Raw genomic sequence first — 22,453 nt, 5'->3', positions numbered from 1 at the left:
ATAACCGCAACCAAACTGGGACATCGAGTTTTGCCATTTTTAAACCGAGACCGACTGAACCATTTTAGAAACTGACCATCTCGGGTCGAGTCGATCTGGTTTGGTCGATTTAGAACATCTTCTAAACAGCCCTAGTGGTTGGGTGTTGATTTGACTTTTGATTGCTCAGCTTAGCAGGTACAATGGTGCAACTATTGTAATTTGTGTCAATTCAATTTTAGTCAGAACTTTGTATTGCTATTCCAAGTTAGCTAGCCTGTCTGGATTATTATAGCCAGATGTTGCATAATATTTACTAGCGGGGACCCGTGTGATGCACGGGAAAATCTAAAAAATTTAATAATTTTATCTATTATTAATTAATATTAAATTAATAATTAAAATTTGATATTAATAAACTAAAAGTATTCAAAGTTATTGTTAATATCTAAAATTTTAATAATTGTATTTCCATTTAATGTTCATTTACAAAAAATAACTATTGTTAATTTAATATGAACAAATATTTTTTAATAAATTTATTTTTATTAATAATTTGTTATAATTTTAATAATTGTAATTATTTTTATTATTTTTAAATGAAATTTTGATTAACTTTAAATAAATAAAAATAATTACAAAAACTAACAGCAGGGTGGGTTTAGGGCGGGGCACCCCATCCCTATCCCTACCCTATAGTCAATGTTAGATAGTGTATGCCCTTAGCTCTAATCAGAATGATGTACCTTATGACATTTAATGTAAATGAATAAAGTACATATTTGATTCATGTCATTGTGGTGTGTTTCTGTGTAATACCCTTAAACTGGATACTTAATGAGACTCGTGTTAGTTTAGAATGTCCACAGCCGTTGGATAAGTCTGGGGAGATTTATCCTGCTAAGGCTGACACTCGTGTGCCGCCAAGTGTTGGGGTGGCCTGTTTCAGCTGCCAGGGTGAGACCCGAGGTACATGCAGTGTAGGTTTACTTGAAACCCTGAACCGGACCAGATTTCCAGTATTGCCCTGGACCTTGGTGATTAGTGGGCAAAACTGGAAATTTACACCTGACCCCTATACTCAATTATGATACTGCACTAAGTGTTGGATTGGGTTGTCTTTGATATGCTAATCAGTAAGATCCTTAGCGGGGGTCAAAAGCTGGGTATGTTGGGACAGTTTGAAAATTTATCTGAGTGGGTGATCAAAGTGACACGATTAGCCCCTTTGTCGGACAAAGGTAATGATCGGGGATGCACTCTCTCTGATAGAAACCAAGACTGCCGGCAACCGATTTCAATCGTTGAAATGTTTGCAAAAGGTTTTAATTCCCGAGATCCATGTGAGTAGAGAGTGCAACACTGTTCCATGCAGCCGAGGGAGAGGTCCTCTCTTGTCGGGTAGTGTATGATCATTATGGGCTGAGAGGTTAAGTGTAAGACCATTGAGTTGCATTTGCCCACAGTCCCTGGGTTTTTATAAGGTGGCTTGGCCCAGGGACCACTTAGTGTAAGTATTGGGCCCATTAGGAGTCCATGTGATGGGCTCAGGGGGTGCACTGTCCTTAACAGTGTACTCGGCTAGGCCTTGTAACAGAGGCTGGGCTGAACCCATGTGGCTGATGTGTAGATCAATGTTTGGGTTCCACGCCTTACAAAGAAGCCCAATTGGGCAGCAGTTTGGAAGCATACTGAGCACTAAGACTTCATAGGCCTGAAGCCCATTTCGATCTAGGCTGATTTGATCAGTTAAATAAAGGGGCGGATCTGAGATTAGATTAGCAGATAGGATAGGGTCTTACCCTATCATCTCAGGGAGTCCAGATTTGAATATAGATTCAAGTCTAGAAACCTCCTAATGAGATTAGGAGAGGGCTGATCTAATTTGCAGATAAGATAAGAGTCTATCCATATCACTTAAAGGGAATTCAGATCCAAATATGATTTGGATCAGCTACTCCTAATGGGATTAGGAGTTGATCCCTTTAAGGTTATAAAAGGAGGAGAGGGCGGTAGCATCTAAGAAGATCACATCCTCAATTTCAGAGCAAGAGTTACAGAAGAGAGAACATAGCATCTAGTGAGACTGCACTATTTTTTCCTTGCTGCCTCCTTCCTGCCGCCACCATAACTGCCAGTTCGATCTCCTCTTCAAGCAGGAGCGATCAAGATCAGATCTTGATATCAGCCTTTGGGGAAAGGCTGATTTGAAGTTGTGCTCATAGCCTCCAGCAAATTCTTGTAAAGGGTTCGGTTCGTTGGACGAACACTACTGATTCTGCTCCAACATTCACTGTGTCATCTACAGTGGGAGCAGTCTTTGGAGTCTTTCTTTTGGTGTGAACACCTTCGTTGGGAGATACTGTTTCTCCGTATCAGGTATATCCCTCTCCTGCTTCTGGTTTCAGATTTGGTTCGATTTAGGGTTCAAGATTGATCATTGAAAATGCAGATTTTCTAAAACAGGGAATGTGATTCCCATATGAGGGGAGAGGAAATTTTTGAAAATTTTCCCAACCTTCCTACAGGGTTCGGCCATCCATATGATGGATCTCTCATTCCTTCAGTGGTATCAGAGCCATGGTTCAAATCTTGAACCGAATTAAACCAGATCTGAACCTGCGCAAATGGACAGAAGGCATTCTACCCGATTTGCACAGATTAGGGTTTTTTTTCTAGAAAATTGTTTCCCAGATAAAGGGCGATTGATCCGAAATGATTTTTTATAAATCTAGAATTTTATTTAGAATTTTCTTGATTTATGGGCTGTTCGTACAAGTGGAGATCGAAATCTTTTTCTGGCTCGTGACAATCTGCGATTTGTAGTTTCTTGATTTATTTATTACATTTGGTTTGTAAAATATTTTTTTATTTATTTTTAGACTGAATGTATAGGATTCGATCTGATGTAATATTAATAGAAATTTTAGGGTTTCTATTTTATTATTTTTGGATCGAAGATGGTGGCGTAGGAAGGAGATTTCGTAGATGGGAAAATCGCTATCTACGATTTGCAGTTTATGAAACTGCATACTGTGATCTAATCTCTATTTTGTAGAATGGAATGTGCGAACCGCCCTCTTTGACTGATTCTTGTTTTTCTTTAATCAGTATTTAATTTCAGATCAGTTTCTTGGATTAAATCTTTAATTAAAGATCAAACCCTAGACTCATTCGAACCAGATTGGTCCAAACTAGTTGGACCAAATCTAGGGTTCGATCAAGGCTGATGTCAGCCCTAATTTTCCACTGATGGGCCTAAGGATTGATATTTAATTAAGAATTTAATTTGGCCCAACCTGTAAGGCCCAGTTTTAAATTGTTAAAACTGCTAAAAGGCCACAATTGCGATGTGGGCCAAACTGCTTAACCCTAATTCGGCCCATATACCTAGATAATGTTAATTGTTAATGTTATGGATCAAAATGGGCTTTAATTATGAGCCTTACAGATATTTAATTGATTGTATCAATTTATCCCTGCATGTGATGTATGGATGTGCGATGTGCAACGTTCATGGGCCATAAATACTTGGCCCTTGCAGATACGATAGTGGCTCTTGCGCACACCATGGCTCAATGCACATCATTGCCATGGTGTCCCTAAAGATCATTGGATAATCTCCCTCAATGGTGGGCCATACACCTCCTGAAGAGGATACGTGCCGAACCCTAGCCGATTAGGGCCCACCGAAATCTGGCTTTATGAAAGTCAGTGGGAGCCACTCTGGTTTGACCTAAACTGAAATAGGGCGTAATTCTTGTTACCTCCAACAATATGAGTGCAAGAGATAGGGAGATTCATATGATGAACTCTCTAAAGGCCTTCCATCATTAGCATGAAGATGGGTCATTCAGTAATGAGGAAACACACCAGAAAGTGGGCTATCCATTTGCTGTTGGATTTGTTTGAGTGTTTCATAAGATGATAGGGGCGTCATAGACCGATGTGGGAAGGGCTTCACCAGAAAATGGGAACTCTCTCATGGTACCTTGGTGTTCACAAATATGATGGGTGAGCACTCACTAGACAGAAATGTTTAACCTAAAATGGCTCTAAACCTTGTCTGACAGAGGCCAAAGGGAAAGCTCATATGATGAGTGGATATGATCCTTCACAGAAAGGTGGTGGGGTTTTGCAGCTGAAACAGTTGGCTCCATGCACCCTATGTGATTTTCCACATTTCCAGAGACAAGTCGCTGTCTCCGTCACTGAGATGGGAGGGAAATCTCAGAGATGAACAAATGGGAACGGAACATAGATTAAAAGCCATATCTATGTAGATAACATGAACCAAATTAGGTTGTGGACTGATGTTTGCTCTTTTATCAGAAAATGGCAAACGGACAATTTGCAAAGCTTCTTGACAATAACAAGCTTAAGGGCCCAAACTATGCCGATTGGTACCGTAACCTAATGCTGGTCTTAACCTTTGAGAAACTGGACAAGGTGGCCAAGAATCCTACCCTGGATTGTTCGGGAGATAAGGATTCTGAGGCCCGAAGAAGGGAATACAAAGAATGGGAGGAGAAAAACTCCCTGGCCCGCTACTATATCATTTCCTCGTTGGACAATCCATTATAGAGGCAATTCGATCAGATCGAACTTGCTAAAGACATATTGGACAGTCTCAAGACAATGTACGAAGAGCAGAACTGTTCTACTCGGCAGAAGGTCTTGAAGCAGTTCATGATCGCGTAGATGTCCAAGGGCCAACAAATTCACGACCATTATCTTCGGATGATGGGCTACATTAATGAACTGGAGGCTCTTGGATCCGAGCAGGATCTGGTAACCCAGATAGACGCCATTCTCAACTCTTTGCCTCCGTCCTTCAATCCATTCATCATGAACTACAACATGAACAAACTGAATGTCAGCTTGCAGGAACTCAGCAATATGTTGCAGAGGGACGAAGAATTGATTAAGAAGGATGAGCCCATAGCCATGCTTGTTGAAGTAGGAAAATCGAGCAAGAAGAGGAGGGCAAAGAGAAAGCCCTAGAAGAAGGCCACCAAACCCAAGAAGCAGTGGAAAGACAAGGCATCAGATGTCTGTCACTATTGCAAGCAGACCGGCCACTGGAATAGGAATTGTCCTCAATACCTGGAATCCAAGAAAGGTAATTTCGAATATTGTGTCATAGAAACCAATTTATTGGTATCTTCTACGTCCTGGTGTATTGACTCTAGGGCTTCAACTCATGCGTGTAACTCACTGTAGGGGTTCAAGGTAAGCAAAAGGCTGAGTGAAGGAGAAGTAACGCTTTACTTGGGGACTTCTGCAAGTGTTGCAGCTGCGGTCATAGGAACCGTAGAGTTAATTTTTAGAGAACGAATAATTGTACTTAAAGATTGTCTTTATGCACAGAATTTAAGAAGAAATTTGATTTCTGTCTCAAAACTATGTGTATCTGGTTATTCTATCTTCTTAAGTAATACGATTACTATTAAAAGAAACAACAGATTCATCGCATATGGGGAACTGGAGAATGGTCTCTATGTTCTACATCATTCTCTAGAAACTAATATAGCCGAAACTATGTCGGCTGATATCCCCAAGAAAAGAATCCGTGATACAGTTAATCCCACGTGCTTGTGGCATTATTGACTTGGCCATATCTGTGTTGACCATATCACAAGGCTGGTAAGTGATGGTCCTTTGGATTTTCTAACTGTAGAAGATATTCCCACTTGTGAGTCTTGTCTCTAGGGTAAGATGACGAAACAATCATTTAACGGTAAGCCTGAAAGATGTACAGGCACGCTTGACCTTATACACAGTGATGTATGTGGTCCCTTGAGTGTTAGGACTCGTAACCAGGACGTGTATTTCATTACATTCACCGATGATTATTCTCGGTATGGTTACGTGTACCTAATGAGTCACAAGTCCGAATCCTTTGAAAAGTTCAAAAAGTTCAGACAAGAGGTCGAGAAACAGTTAGAGAGAGAAATTAAGGCCCTTCGATTAGATCGAGGAGGCGAATATCTCTCTGACGAATTTAGGGACTATTTGAAGGTCAACAGGATAGTATCACAGTTAGCTCCTCCTGCTACACCACAACTTAACAGTGTTTCAGAGAGGAGGAATAGGACCTTATTGGATATGGTCTGGTCACTTCTCGTACACTCAGAGTTACCCACATCCTTTTGGGGTTACGCATTAGAGACTGCGATATACGTGCTGAATCGAGTTCCAACCAAATCAGTTCTGAATACTCCATACGAACTTTGGACCGGAAAAAAACCAAGTGTCAGACACTTGAAGATTTGGGGTTGTCCAACGCACGTTAAAAGAACGAGTGCGAACAAGTTGGAATCCAAGACCAGTCGTTGCCTATTCATAGGCTACCCAAAAGGCTCTGTGGGTTACCTTTTCTATGACCCAAGTGAGTATAAGGTGTTCTGTAGCCGAAATGCATAGTTCTTGGAGAATGATTATATCCTAGACATCCATCGTCAGGAAATAGTTCTTGATGAGGAGAGCTCAGGACCAGTGGCAGGGGTCCCACAAGTTGCAGGTATTGACCAACTTAGAAGATCTACCCGGGTATCCAGGCCACCAGTCCGTTTTGGTTATGATCAAGATAGTTACCGGGTGGAAGCCTTGACTAGTGAGGAGGATCTCGTGACTTATGCGGAAACTATGTTGGACATAGATTCCCTGAAGTGGGTAGATGCCATGAGAGCTGAGATGGACTCAATGGAGACCAATGGAGTCTGGACTCTAGTAGATCCGCCCCTCAGGGTAAAAGCAATTGGTTGCAAATGGATCTATAAGAGGAAGAAGGGCCCTGATGGTAAGGTTGAGCCCTAAGCTTATTTGGTGGCGAAAGGGTATACTCAGAAAGAGGGCATCACTTATGAGGAAACCTTTTCACCCGTGTCCATGCTTAAATCCATTAGGATCCTACTAGATGTAGTAGCATACCATGACTATGAGATTTTGTAGATGGATGTCAAAACTGCGTTCCTGAATGGAAATCTTACTGAAGATATCTATATGCAGCAACCACAAGTTTTCATAGCTGCAGGTCAGGAACACATGGTATGTAAGTTAAATAGATCCATATATGGACTTAAGCAAGCTTCTAAGAGTTGGAACATCCGGTTTGACTCTACCGTCAAAAAGTTTGACTTTGAGCAGAATCTGGATGAGCCCTGTGTTTACAGGAAGTCTAGTGGGGATAAGGTTACGTTCCTGGTTCTATATGTAGACGACATTCTACTCATTGGGAATGACGTAGGAATGTTGACTACGGTGAAAGTATGGCTTTCACAGCAAGTCTCCATGAAAGATCTTGGAGAAGCCTCCTATATACTGGGTCTTCGACTCTACAGAGATAGATCGAAGCTGATAATAGGATTATCCCAATCTGGTTACATTGACAAAATTGTCAAGAGATACAACATGGAGAACTCCAAGAAGGGAAATGTTCCTTTCAAGCACGGAGTCACTCTCTCCAAGAAGATGTGTCCCAAGACTTCTGAGGAGATTGAGGGCATGAAGGACGTTCCCTATGCCTCAGCCGTAGGGAGCATCATGTATGCCATGTTGTGCACTCGTCCTGACATTGCTTAGGTAGTGAGTGTGGTAAGCAGATTCCAGGCCAACCCAGGGCAGGAGCACTGGACCGCTATGAAAAATATACGCTATGAAAAATATACTTAAGTACCTTCGAAGGACAAAAGAGTTTTGTCTGGTATTCGATGGTAGCTCACTACAGATCCAGGGGTATACTGATGCCGATTTCCAGTTGGATCCAGATGATAGAAAGTCTACATCTGGGTACGTTTTCACAATAGGATCGTGTGTTGTTTGTTGAAAGTCGGCAAACAGGGGTCGTAAGTAGCAAGAATAACAGTCCACAACCCAATCCGAACACATTGCCGTAAGTGAGGCTGCCTAATGAATGAAGGTGTTCATTCTTGAATTTGGAATTCAACACATCACCCATATCATTGTTGTGTGACAACACTGGATCTACGGGAGATTGATATTAAAAGGTAGCATCAACGGAGAATGTTGCAGACCCATTGACTAAGCCACTGACACAGAAAGTGTTTGAGAAACACGTGGAAAGTCTGGGACTCCGGCTTATACCAGATTGAACCTAAGTGCAAGTGGGAGTTGTTAGACAGTGTATGCCCTTAGCTCCAATCAGAATGATGTACCTTATGACATAATGTAAATGAATAAAGTACATATTTGATTCATGTTATTGTGGTGTGTTTCTGTGTAATACCCTTAAATTGGACACTTAATGAGACTTGTATTAGTTTAGAATGAATAAAGTACATATTTTATCCTGGTAAGGCTGACACTGGTGTGCCGCCAAGTGTTGGGTGGCTTGTCTCAGCTGCCAGGGTGAGACCCGAGGTACATGCAGTGTAGGTTTACTTGAAACCCTGAACTGGACCAGATTTCCAGTATTTCCTTGGACCTTGGTGATTAGTGGGCAAAACTGGAAAGTTACACCTGACCCTTAGACTCGATTATGATACTGCACTAGGTGTTGGATTGGGCTGTCTTTGATATGCCAATTAGTGAGATCCTTAGTAGGGGTCAAAACCTGGGTATGTTGGGACAGTCCGAGAATTCATCTAAGTGGGTGATCATAGTGATAGGATCAGCCCCTTTGTCGGACAAAGGTAATGATCGGGGATGCACTCTCTCTGAGAGAAACCAAGACTGCCGGCAGCCGATTTCAATCGTTGAAATTTGTTTTGCAAAATATATTTTATATACAAATATAAATTTATATATTATGGTTTCAAAATGTTTGTAAAAGGTTTTAATTCCCGGAATCCATGTGAGTAGAGAGTGTAGCACTGTTCCTTGCAGCCGAGGGAGATGTCCTCTCTTGTCGGGCAGTGTATGATAATATAGGCTGAGAGGTTAAGTGTAAGACCATTGAGGGTAATACCTGATGGGCTAATCTTGCATCTACCCATAGTCCCTGGGTTTTTATAAGGTGGCTTGGCCCAAGGACCACTTAGTGTAAGTGTTGGGCCCATTAGGAGTCCATATGATGGGCTTAGGGGGTGCACTGTCCTTAACAGTGTATTCGACCAGGCCTTGTAACAGAGGCTGGGCTGAACCCATGTGGCTGATGTGTAGATCAATGTTTGGGTCCCACGTCATACAAAGAAGCCCAACTGGGCAGTAGTTTGGAAGCATATTAAGCACTAAGACTTCATGGGCCTGAAGCCCATTTCGAACTGGGCTGATTTGATCAGTTAAATAAAGGGGCGGATCTGAGATTAGATTAGCAGATAGGATAGGGTCTTACCCTATCCACTTAGGGAGTCCAGATCTGAATACAGATTCAGATCTGCAAACCTCCTAATGAGATTAGGAGAGGGCTGATCTAATCTGCAGATAAAATAAGGGTCTATCCTTATCATTTAAAGGGAATTCAGATCCAAATATGATTTGGATCAGCTACTCCTAATGGGATTAGGAGTTGATCCCTTTAAGGTTATAAAAGGAGGAGGGGGCGGCAGCCTCTAAGAAGATCTCATCCTCAATTTCAGAGCAAGAGTTACAGAAGAGAGAACATAGGATCCAGTGAGACTGCACTATTTTCTCCTTGCCGCCTCCTTCTTGTCGCCACCATAACTGCCAGTTCGATCTCCTCTTCAAGCAGGAGCGATTAAGATTAGATCTTGATATCAGCCTTTGGGGAAAGGCTGATTTGAAGTTGTGCTCATAGCCTCCGGCGAATTCTTGTGAAGGGTTCGGTTCGTTGGACGAACATTATTGATTCTGCTCCAACATTCACTGTGTCATCTTCAGTGGGAGCAGTTTTTGGAGTTTTTCTTTGGTGTGAATACCTTCGTTGGGAGATACTGTTTCTCCGTATCAGTTATATCCCTTTCCTGCTTCTGGTTTCAGATTTGGTGCGATTTAGGGTTCAAGATTGATCTTTGAAAATGCAGATTTTCTAAAATAGGGAATGTGATTCCCAAATGAGGGGAGAGGAAATTTTTGAAATTTCGCCCAACCTTCCTGCAGGGTTCGGGCATTCATATGGTGGATCTCTCATTCCTTCAGTCAAGACACTCTATCCCGTCCTTGCCCCATCCCTAGTGTCAGGTAGGTTGAGGGCATGGCAACCACTCCTCAATGTCGAGCGAGTTCAAGGGCAAGGCACCCCACTCTTCATCAAGGATGGGGAATCCTCGAATTTCCCCACCCTGTCCCCAGTATTGGGCGGGTTTAAGTAGAGATGTAAATCGGGTTGTATTGGGCCAACATTATATGACTCGCATGCGGTCGGCACAAAGTGCAGGCCATGCTGTGTTGTCCCACAAGGCATCCCAGGCCATGCCTCCCTTCCCTAGGATAATTTAGGGGGTTGTTTGGTACAACCCACGACCCGTGCCATGCTATGGACTAGGCTGGTCCTTAGGCCAAGCCAAGCTGCGGACCGGGCCAAGCTATGAGAGGTTCATTTAAAAAATTGAAAGAAAATGTTTAAATTTTGATTTCATATGATTTTTGATGTATACAATTGTTTATATATACAATTAAACCTATTCATGGGTCGGGTAGTCTGACGACCTGGCCTGGCCTGACCCGTTAATTTTTAGGCTTGGACGAAATTTCAATATATATATATATGCTTCTTAAATTATTAATAAATATCATTTACTATTAGGAAATATAAATTAGTTTATTAATTTATTAAATTAATATAATATTAGTTTATAAAAGTATATTGAAATAAGACATTTTGTGTATAGATTGGGCTTTGGACTCGGACTCGGGCTTGCACATTTCCTGTTGATAAATAGGCATGTATTAATTATAAAACTATGATTTTTTACAAATTAAAATTTTTATTTAATTCTAGTCTAGTATAAAAATATATATAACATTTCTATATATATTAATATATATATTTTTTAAATATTGTATAATAATATTTACCATATATGCATATAACTTCCAAGTTGATATTATTAGGGGTTGTTTAGCTTAGGCCCTCTCCACTAAAGCCATCATTGGAGTCCAAAAGTTTGATACCCAATTAGACTTCATATGTTTACCCTTTATAATATGTGGGCATGGTGCATATCTTAGCTAGACCTAACTCAGAAGAAAATAGTTGCTTGAGCCTTCAAATTTATAGATCTAATCGGGTTAGTTTACGTTATAAATAATTTGTTTCTTTTTAATATTAATTACTAAGATATTTTAATTATTAAATTATTGTATTTATTTAAAATATAGTAATTTCTAGAAAATATCATATTTTCAAAAAAATTGCTTATTGGATAAAGCTAATTAAATGTAATTTATTTGATAATTAAATATAACTTTTGGTAATTAAATGTAATTTTATACTATTTATAGAAATTATAATTACTATTAATTATAGTTTAAAAATAATTGTTGTTAATTTTATTACTATTAATAATTAAAATACATTATTTTTTTCATTATTATTCAGTATTTTTTGCAATAAAATACAATTAATTTAATTTTTAGTTTTTTTAGTATTTTAGTTAATCTTTAGGTTTTTCAGAATTTTTGGATTTTTATTTAATTTTGGTGTTTTTATATTATTATTATTATTATTATTCAAGCATAATAGTATTTATCTAGGCCTAGGACATGGTCAGGCTTGCCCATGTTGATTTATAAAACTATGATTTCTTTTATAAATTAAATTTTTTTATTTAATTTTAGTTATTTTAAAAAATCTATAAAATTTTATCTATATTAATATAAAACTTGTTATCTAAATATTATATAATAACATTTACCATATGTGCATTTAACTTCCACGTTGAGCTTAGGGGGTGCCTAACTTGGGCTCTATCCGCTAAGGCCGTCATTGGACTTTGCATCCGATAATCCTAGATTTGGATGTTAGAACTTGCATTTGTTTAATAATTGGACTAAATGTAGATTTAACCTCATCCAATCCGATTAAAATCTATGTCTAATAAAAAATTATTAGTATATATGTAGTATAATTGTGTATACATATAGATATTATGTGTAATTATATAAAGTTTATAATTAATAAATTTAATGTTTTATATTTATATGTATTTATTGTACATATATACTTTAAAAATAATTAGTACTTTTTTACTTTCTAATTTTTTGGTCATTTAAAACACAATAAGATTGTTTTTGGATTAAATTTGAAATCCAATATAATAATTAGATGTTGATGCAGATCTAGAGATTTCATAAATGAATCTTGATGTGGATGTAACTGCATTTGATGCGGATCTGATATGCTTACAACCCTACTGCTTGCATTATATGTGGCCTTGGTTAAGATTTGAGCTAAACCTAGCTAAAAAATAGTTGTTTGAGCCTAAAAAATGCAAGATTTGGCTAAGTTATAAATGATTTGTTACTTTTCATTATATTTTTAATTATCCTCTTAATAATTTTTTATTAATTTCTTAAATTTGAATAGTTGCTAGACAAAAACTTGTTAAAATTTAATATTTTTATTAACTTTAGTAATATTTTATTAATTTTAGTTATTAGGTTACAAATTATAATTTTATAACAATTAACCAATTATATAGAATTTGATTATGAATAAAAATTTGGATAAGAGTAAAATTCTCTCTTTGTTTGGAATACAATAGACTAATAATAGAATATGCCTATAGAAATATGCTAAAATAGGTTAATGATGGAAATGGTGGGAACTATGTCTTAGAATTCTCTTTCTCTCTCTCTCTCTCATTATTTTTTGGTTGAGCCTAGACCCTATTCATGGGTTGGGTAGCCCAATAGGCTGAAGCTCGGGTTTTAAACATCAGGCCTGATTGTTTTTCAGGCCAGGCTCAAGCTTTCCTGAGTAAGCCTGGCCCAAGCTCGAGTTGGCCCAACAATATTATATATATATATATATATATATATAGTAAAAAATATGATATATATTAATAATACATTGTATATTATATAATATATTAGTAGTGGAAAAGGTGTTATATATTATAATATATAGAATATTATAAAATATATAATATATTACTAATAATATATAATTAGTATAAAATAAAATATTGTGTAGATGGGCTGTGGGATTCAAGCTTTATGTAGGGCCAAACTCGGCTCAAGATCAAGGCCTAATGGTTGGGTCGGGCTTGTCATTTTGTGTTTATAAAGCGGAAAATCCAAGCTTGAACTTGGCCTGGCCTAGCCCATGAACAAGTGTAGTTGGGCCCATGTCCACTTTGGCCCAACTTGGCCCTAAAATTTGTGGGCATTATGGGGCCAAGGCCCATGCTAGATTGAAATGATTGTTCCAAACCAAAATGCTTTTGGTTTATTATATTAAAGAGGATGAAGAGAGAAAATAAAGAAGGAAAAGAGAAAAATTTTAAAAGGAAATAAGTAATTTAGTGGAATAACTATATATATATATCGGATTCATATTGGGTTATATCTGAATCCGATTCAATCTGGTCTCACATATGGTGATTTGAATCCAAATCTATTAAGGAAATTAGATATCCGAATCTGGTCCAATCTAAATAGGTTAAGGTTAACCAAGAAAACATAAAAGAACAAATTTCTTAATTAATGTTTAAATTTCTTATTTTTATTAGTGTTTATTAAGTTTTATTTTTAAGTGGAATTGAAACAATTTAATTTACATTTTAAGGAAACCAAATTTCTTAACAATTATTATTTTAGTAAGATTTTATTAGTAATTATTATTTTTAAGTGAAAATTTAGTCGACTTTAAATTAATATTTTTTTAGAAGATAGATCTATTTTAGGGTCTATTTGGTTCATAGATAGGATTGGAATTGGAATCCTTGGGAATCAGAACTAGTAATATTATTATAACTAAAATTAAATTTTCCTACCCCAAAATATATTGTATTAATATTTTATTTATACATTATTATAATTATTATATTTAATAATTAATATCTTTATTTGCTATTATTGTTTTGTTAATATTTTAATATTATCTTATTATTAATTTAATAATATTTGACAAGTTTATTAATATTAGGGTTTGGGGGTTTTGTATCATGAATTCTTTAGTCCTTAAGGGCCTAAAATACCAAAAAGTCCTTACATCCCCCCTCTCTCTCTCTCTCTCTATTAATACTCTCTTTTAATTGTCTCTCTTTTATATATATATATATATATATATATATATATAGGTCTACGTGAAAGGCATTATCTATATAGATAGATAGATAGATAGATAGATAGATAGATAGATAGATAGATAGATAGATAATGCCTTTCACGTAGGCATATAAACGGATTGAATTTGAATCAAATCAGGCTAGATTCGAATTCGAAACCAATTATAAAAAACAAAATTCAAATTCAAATTTGATTATTAAATCGAATATTTGGTTCGATTCGAATTCGACTGGTCTGAGGCCTAGAATCTTAAATGACTAAGTTTGCAAAGAAAAACAAGTGATTAGCTTGAGAAACAAGGTAGGAGATTGACGGCAGCATTTGTGGGTTCTTGGCGGTGGCCAAGTCTGTGTGAGTGTGTGACGGCGGTGGTCATGGGTTCCTGGTAGTGCGAATGCAATGATAGTGAGCAATGTTGGATGGTGATGCTGAACTATTGCAGCACAATGGCCGGTGATGCTGGACGGTTGAGGGCCTTGAGGCATTGAGCTTGAGTTTGAGCAGCAGCGAAGGAGATGGTAGTGGCCAGTGACCGGTGCTCGACTGCTATCATTGGTGCTGCTGTAGGTGCTCACAACTTGCAAAGATTGGGAATAAAAAAGAAAGGGAGGGGAAGAGAAGAGGGGTGCGAATAGAAAAGACCGAGGGAGAGAGAGGAAGAGAAGAGAAGGAAGAAGAAATTAAAAGCAGGAGAGGAAACTGGCTTGGATCTTTGGTTTATATCAAAAATAAAATAAAATCAAACTCTCAGCTTTTTTTATGATGGACTCGACATGACTAACTTTTATATTTTATTATATTTATTAATATATATTAAATGTATATAATTAATCGAATTGGATTAACAAAAATTCGAATTTGATAAATTAATCGGTAAAATGAATTTGAATTCAACCGTTTAAATTTATTGAACCATTCGAATTCGATTCAATTAAGTTAGATATCGAATTCGGAATCGAATAATCAGATACCGTTTACACCCCTACTTTCACATATCCTCTCCCCTTATGATGGTTATGATGTCTTCGATGGTTATGAGTTGATGGTTATGATGTCTTCGATGCCACTAGAAATCTCGCTTCTCAACGTGATTACATTGCTTTTTTTTTTTTTTTTTGATAGAAAGATTACATTGCTTTTTGGGGAAATACATGTCTACCTTTTGAAGATTGTCGACATCATGAAAGATATTCCATATTGATCCCATCCACTTCTTATAACGATATTGCTTATGTAGAAGTCTGTAAGGAACAAGAGAACAACAAAAAACATGTAAACATGAGGGTTCTGATGCAATAATAATTGACCATCCAATCGTTGTTTGACACATGGCACATTTAGAGGGCAATTTCACCATCACATAAGCCTTGGGGGCAATCTTGACAATTCCCCTTTGCCTGATAGAAGTCAATCTCCAAGTTCGGCTTCAGTTAGGGCAAAGCCCATTCGGGCAGCTTTTACTGTTTTGCATTGAGAATATTTTTGTACTTGTGTGCTTTATTTCATTGGGAGATATTCCCAATGCAAGGTTATAAGAGGCTATTAGAATGGTGTGGGCAATGGTGTGGGCACAGATTTGCCCTTATAGAAGCCGATCTCCCCAATGCAAGGTTACAAGAGGCTATTAGAATGGTGTGGGTACCGATTTGCCCTGATAGGATCGGCTTCAGTCAGGGCAAAGCCCATTCAAGCAGCTTTTATTGCCTTGCATTGAGAATATCTCCATACTTGTGTGCTTTATTTCATGGGGAGATATTCCCAATACAAGGTTATAAGAGACTATTAGAATGGTGTGGGCACAGATTTGCCCTGAGTTCAATTTCAGTTAGGGCAAAGCTTATTTGAGCAGTTTTTACTGCCTTGCATTGAAAATATGTCCATACTTGTATGCTTTATTTCATGAAGAGATATTCCCCATATAAAATTACAAAAGACTTTTAGAATGGTGTGGGCACAGATTTGCCCTGATAGAAGACGATCTCTTCCAATAGTTGATGCAACAAGTGAAGTTCCTCGCTGATTAAGTGCTTAACTTATAGCAACCAATGGGAGGCTAATCCCGACACAACCATTCCATTGATGCTCACGACAACTATAGCAGGTGGCCAATTAACCCTTCAATGAGTCAATGCCTTGGAAGTTGTACCAAGGATGACCTTTCCGAGGCCGATAGTAGTAGTCTCTTAGGGTTATGCATATTGGCCACCATGTTGGCCTCTCCACCGCTAAACAACAAAAGGAACATGGGTGACAACAAGGATCGAGCTACACCTAGTCGTCGTCAGGACGACACTACGCCTGGGTCTGTTCCTCAAGGCCAAGTGTCGGACTTACGCCACCATCTCAACAACTGTTGTTGTTGGATTTTTAATCTCATAAGAGATTAAATCCAATGGTTTGATTGGTCAATTACATGAGAAATTGCACTTACACACTTGATTAAAAAATTAGCGTTTTTCTTGCAAAACCCAGTTTTGAACTTGTCCCACATTGGAAAATTATAAGTTTTATTTTCAGTATTTCAATAGGAGCTGATTTACACTCCTTAGATATAGAAGAGGAGAGTATGGGGGTTTGATACCACGCAGCACGCGTGCATGCGTGTGCGCACGTGTGTGCGGCATAATGAGGCGCTTGAGAGGCGTACTTTGCTTGCGCTTCGCGCGCACCTGCGTGGCTCGCGAAGGGCAGCTTTGGCTTTGGTGCGATGTTGACCGTTGATCACCGTTGATGAGATCAACGGTCATGATTCGATCCGGTGTGATCAAGAGACACAATTTAAAGCTAACAGTCATTAACTGTTAACTACTTTTAAACAGTCACAATGTTTGAAATTGTGACTGTTCAAGGTGGCTTCTCTAAACCAGCACTTACCTTTTCTTCATACCTCTTCATAAACTAATTAAGGAGCATGAATCAGACTTCAAAACACACAATTTCAAAGTTCACTCACTCTCTCTCTCTCTCTCTCTCTCTCAGTCCGGTTTGCTATAGTCTCACAGAAGGTTTCTTTGGAGACTCTTCAACTTTGCTGGTTGCAGATTCTCGCCCAAGGCTCTGTTGTATCCTGGGAACAAATTTGCCTATAACCCAACAACAAACTCAATGAAACTGAGTGGGGGCAAATAACGTTCTAAAGACAGTGTCTTCAGACGTGCCTCATAGCTTCTCTTCCAAAGTTACGGTGACCCCATTCTTCCAACAATTTTAGAACATTATTCTGCAATGGAGGTGGAAGCAAACATGACTTTGATCAAGATGATGAACCAAGACCTTGTTCGACTAGACCAGTTCGATGGAGCAAACTCCAACCGATGGCAAGACAAGATGATCTTCTTTCTAACCACACTAAAATTATACTATCTACTTGACCCGAATCTGCAATCACTTACTGAACCCACTGACAAGGACTTAGAAAAACTAAAGAAGAAAAGAGCAAAACGAGAAGATGACTCCTTCTGTGCCAAGGACACATATTGAATGCCTTATCAGACTGGCTCTACAACTTCTACAAGGAACTTACATCTCCAAAAGAAATCTGGAAGGCCCTGAAATTCAAATACAAGGTGCAAGAAGCAGATACGAATAAGTATCTTATTACAGAATACTTTGACTTCACCGTGAACGACCATAAACCCATACTGGAGCAAGTTCATGAACTACATGTGATAGTTAACAAAATCCGATCCCTTAACATCATCCTTCCTGAATCTTTCCAAGTGAGAACAATCATTGCCAAACTTCCACCCTCTTGGAAGGATTACAGGAAAAAGCTTCTACACAAGGCTGAAGAACTTACCTTGGAGCAAATTCAGCAACACCTTCGTTTTGAAGAAGAGTCTCGGATTAGAGATAGTAGGGATAAGACCCTGGTCGGTATGTTGAACTCTAAAGTTAATTTTGTGGAAAACGGATCGAAGAAGACTAACCCTGCATTACAAGTAAAGAAGAAGGATGGAAACTTCAAGAAGAGCAACAATAAGAAAGGATCTTGCTATGTTTGTGTTAAGAAGGGGCATTATGCCCGAGTCTACCGACATCAGAAAGGCAGAACTAAGTCTACAAACATGGTAAAAGACAATCTAGTGGCCATGATTACTGAAGTCAACATGGCAGAATCGTCTTCTGGATGGTGGTTTGATTCAGGCGCCACAGTCCATGTTTGCAAGGACAAGTCCTTGTTCAAGACATATGAAGAAGTGACTGATGGCCATGAGGTATAGATGGGAAACCAAACATGTGCCAAAGTTGCTGGAAGAGGTAGCGTAGAGTTGAACTTCACCTCCGAAAAGACATTGACTCTCCTGAATGTTCTCCATGTTCCTGACATTAGAAAGAACTTGGTTTCAGTAAATCTTGTCTGTAAGAGGGGATTCAAAGTTGTCTTTGAATCCGACAAAACTAATCCTATCCAAGAATGGGATGTTTGTTGGAAAGGGATATGGTTGTAATAGTATGTTCAATTTAAGTATTAATAAAGGAAAAGTTTCTGCTTATATTGTTGATTCTTTCTCTTTATGGCATGATAGATTAGCACACTTGAATTTTAAATCCATAAAGAACCTGAACAAACTTGGTATAATTGCTTACAGTAATGAATCAACTGAAAAATGCGAGATATGTGTAAAATCTAAAATGGTTAAGAAACCTTTCCCTAGTGTTGAGAGAAAATCTCAACTTTTAGAACTAATCCATTTAGACATCTGTGAACTCAATGGTATATTAACTAGATGAAGTAAGAGATACTTCATAACATTTATAGACGAATTTTCTAGGTACACCTATGTCTACCTTATGAGAACTAAGGATGAAGCCTTTGACATGTTTAAATTGTATAAGACTGAAGTTGAAAATCAAGTAGAAAAGAAAATTAAAATCCTTAGAAGTGTCAGGGGTGCTGAATACTTTAAAAATGAGTTTAATTCTTTCTATGAAGAATTTGGAATAATACATCAGTGTTCTGCTCCCTATACCCCTCAACAAAATGGCCTGGCCGAAAGAAAAAATAGAACGCTTACAGAAATGATAAATTGCATGTTGTTAAAAGCTAATGCACCCTTAAACTTGTGGGGGGAAGCACTCCTAACAGCCTGTCATTTACATAACAAAATTGTTTCTAGAGTTAATAACAAATGCCCATATGAATTATGGACAGGAAGAAAGCCTAATTTAGCATATCTAAAAGTGTGGGGGTGCTTAGCATATTATAGAGCTCCAGATCCTAAAAGAACAAAATTAGGGCTCAGAGCTAAGAGAAGTATGCTTGTTGGATATGTAGAACATAGCAAGGCATATAAGCTTCTAGACTTAGAGTCCAACATAATAATTGAAACTAGAAATGTTGAATTCTTTGAAAATAAACTGTGTTCTGAATCTACAGAAAATGAATCCACAGAAAATGATAGAGAACTTGAAAGAGAAACTCAGATCTCAATACCTGTTGATAATAATGAGACTGAAAGAAGAAATGACACAACTGTAACACCTACACTAGGACCTAGAAGAAGTCAAAGACAAAGAACAAAGAAACACTCAGGTTCAGATTTTATCTCTACTCAGTCAATTGTATTTTTGGTTGAGGTTGACAGAGAGAAGATTTTAAATAAGATACCCATTGTTCTGAACATTGAAAATGATCCAAAAACCTATAGTGAGGCCATGACCAATAGAGATGTTGTCTTTTGGAAATAAGCTATAAATGATGAAATGGATTCAATAATGTCTAATAACATATGGGTACTAGTAGACCTGTCCCTAGGATCAAAACCAATAAAATGTCAATGGGTGTTTAGAAGAAAATACAACACTGATGGAACTGTACAAACTTTTAAGGCTAGATTGGTAGCCAAAGGATTTAGTCAAAAGGAAGGGATTGATTACATTGACACCTATGCACCAGTGGCTAAAACAACTTCTATTAGAACACTCATAGCATTAGCATCCATTTATCACTTATCTGTTCATCAAATGGATGTTAAAACTGCTTTCTTAAATGGTAATTTAAATGAAGAGGTTTATATGGAACAACCAGAAGGATTTGTTCTTCCTGGAAATGAGAAGAAAGTCTGTAAATTGGTTAAATCACTATATGGATTAAAACAAACACCTAAACAATGGCATGAGAAATTTGATTCTTGCATTCTAACTTTTGGTTTTAAACATAATAGTGCTGATAGATGCATCTATTCAAAATTCACTAAAAATTATGGAGTAATTGTATGTCTTTATGTTGATGATATGATTATTGTGGGTACAAATATGGTTGACATAAATGAAACTAAAAACTACTTATCCTCTGTCTTCAAGATAAAAGATTTAGGAGAAGTAGATACCATCTGGGGAATAAAAGTTAAAAAGCATAGTAGGGACTATGCATTAAGCCAATCGCATTATATTGAGAAAGTACTTGAGAAATTTAAGCATTTAAGGTTTAAAGAATATAACACGCCATATGATTCTTGTATAAAGCTAGTAGAAAATACTGGTAGAGCAATTGCACAACTTGAGTATGCTAATGCAGTAGGAAGCTTGATGTATGCTATGCTTTGTACCAGACCTGATATTACATTTGTAGTAAGTAAACTCAGTCGGTTTACAAGTAATCCGGTGCAGAGCACTAGAAGGCAATTGGGAGAGTTCTTGGGTATCTCAAGAGAACCTTGGAACTTGGCTTGTTTTATTGTGATTATCCAGCTGTACTAGAAGGGTACACTGATGCAAGTTGGATTACCAGTAATTGAGATAACAAGTCCACCTCTGGATGGATTTTTGTCCTTGGTGGGGGTGCGATCGATCTCTTGGGCATCCAAGAGACAAACTTGTATATCTCACTCGACCATGGAATCCGAATTCATAGCCTTAGTGGCTGCTGGAAAAGAGGCTGAATGGATTAGGAATTTATTATTGGATATAAAACTTTGGCCTAGCCCTATGCCTCCAATTTTCATTTACTGTGATAGTGAGCCAATTCTATCAAGAGCCTACATTGGTACTTACAATGGTAAGTCCAGACATATAAGTCGAAGACATGAATTTGTTAGGCAACTGATTCAAGATGGAGTCATCACTATAACCTATGCGAGGTCAAGTAAAAACTTGGCTGATCCTCTTACCAAGGGCTTGGCCAGAGAATTGGTAAGAATAACAACCATAGAGATGTGATTAAAACCCTTTACTTAGTCACTTGTAATGGTAACCCAACCTGAACTGAAAACCATCAGTATTGGATTTAATGGGTAACAACAAATTACAACAATGTGACTGTTAGCACTGACATTGAGAAATTTCCCATCACAACATAAGCAGTGTTGTCCGTTATGATGAGAGGTTGAGTTAAACTCTTAACGAAGTTCTGAAATGTGTCAAATAACAAAATACATAGTGGAACTTCACCTATGTGAACATAGAAGTGGTGCCGCTTCTCATGAGAGTTTGGGTTTGCTCTCGGGATTGTTCATGAAACCAGAAAAGAAGCACATGGCCATAACATTGCTGAGCAAAATTTGAAACTCTTGCAGAGACTGAACATTTTTGTGTGTATAGGTGTCTTTGGTCTGTCTTGAGAGTAATTGGTTTAAGGTCTTACCACCAATAACTTTGGCAAGGCTCTGAGATATCTATACTAACAAGAGGTTTAAGTTGATAAACACCTTTTGTATGCATAACTGTGTCATAGTAGTTTGGATTAAGAGAGAACTATGTAATTGATCAATCAATGTGGGGGATTGTTGGATTTTTAATCTCATAAGAGATTAAATCCAATGGGTTTGATTGGTCAATTACATGAGAAATTGCACCTACACACTTGATTGAAAAATTAGCTTTTCTCTTGCAAAACCCAGTTTTGAATTTGTCCCACATTGGAAAATTATAAGTTTTGTTTTTAGTATTTCAATAGGAGTTGATTTACACTCCTTAGATATAGAAGATGAGAGTATGGGGGTTTGATACCACACAACGCGCGCGCACGCGTGTGCGCGTGTGTGTGCGGCGCAATGAGGTGCACTTTGTTCGCACTTCGCGTTGAAATTGTGACTGTTCAAGGTGCCTTCTCTAAACCCGCACCTACCTTTTCTTCATACCTCTTCATAAACTATTTAAGGAGCATGAATCAGACTTTAAAACACATAATTTCGAAATTCACTCTCTCTCTCTCTTAGTCTGGTCTGCTACAGTTTCACAAAAGGTTTCTTTGGAGACTCTTCAACTTTGCTGGTTGCAGATTCTCGCCCAAGGCTCTGTTGTATCCTGGGAACGAATTTGCCTGTAACCCAACAGCAAACTCAGTGAAACTGAGTGGGGGCAAATAACGTTCTAAAGA

This window comes from Nelumbo nucifera, chromosome 6 (genome assembly GCF_055504915.1).
Source record: "Nelumbo nucifera cultivar China Antique chromosome 6, China Antique-T2T, whole genome shotgun sequence".
NCBI lineage: Eukaryota > Viridiplantae > Streptophyta > Magnoliopsida > Proteales > Nelumbonaceae > Nelumbo > Nelumbo nucifera.
Note: the sequence above shows the minus strand (reverse complement) of the source record.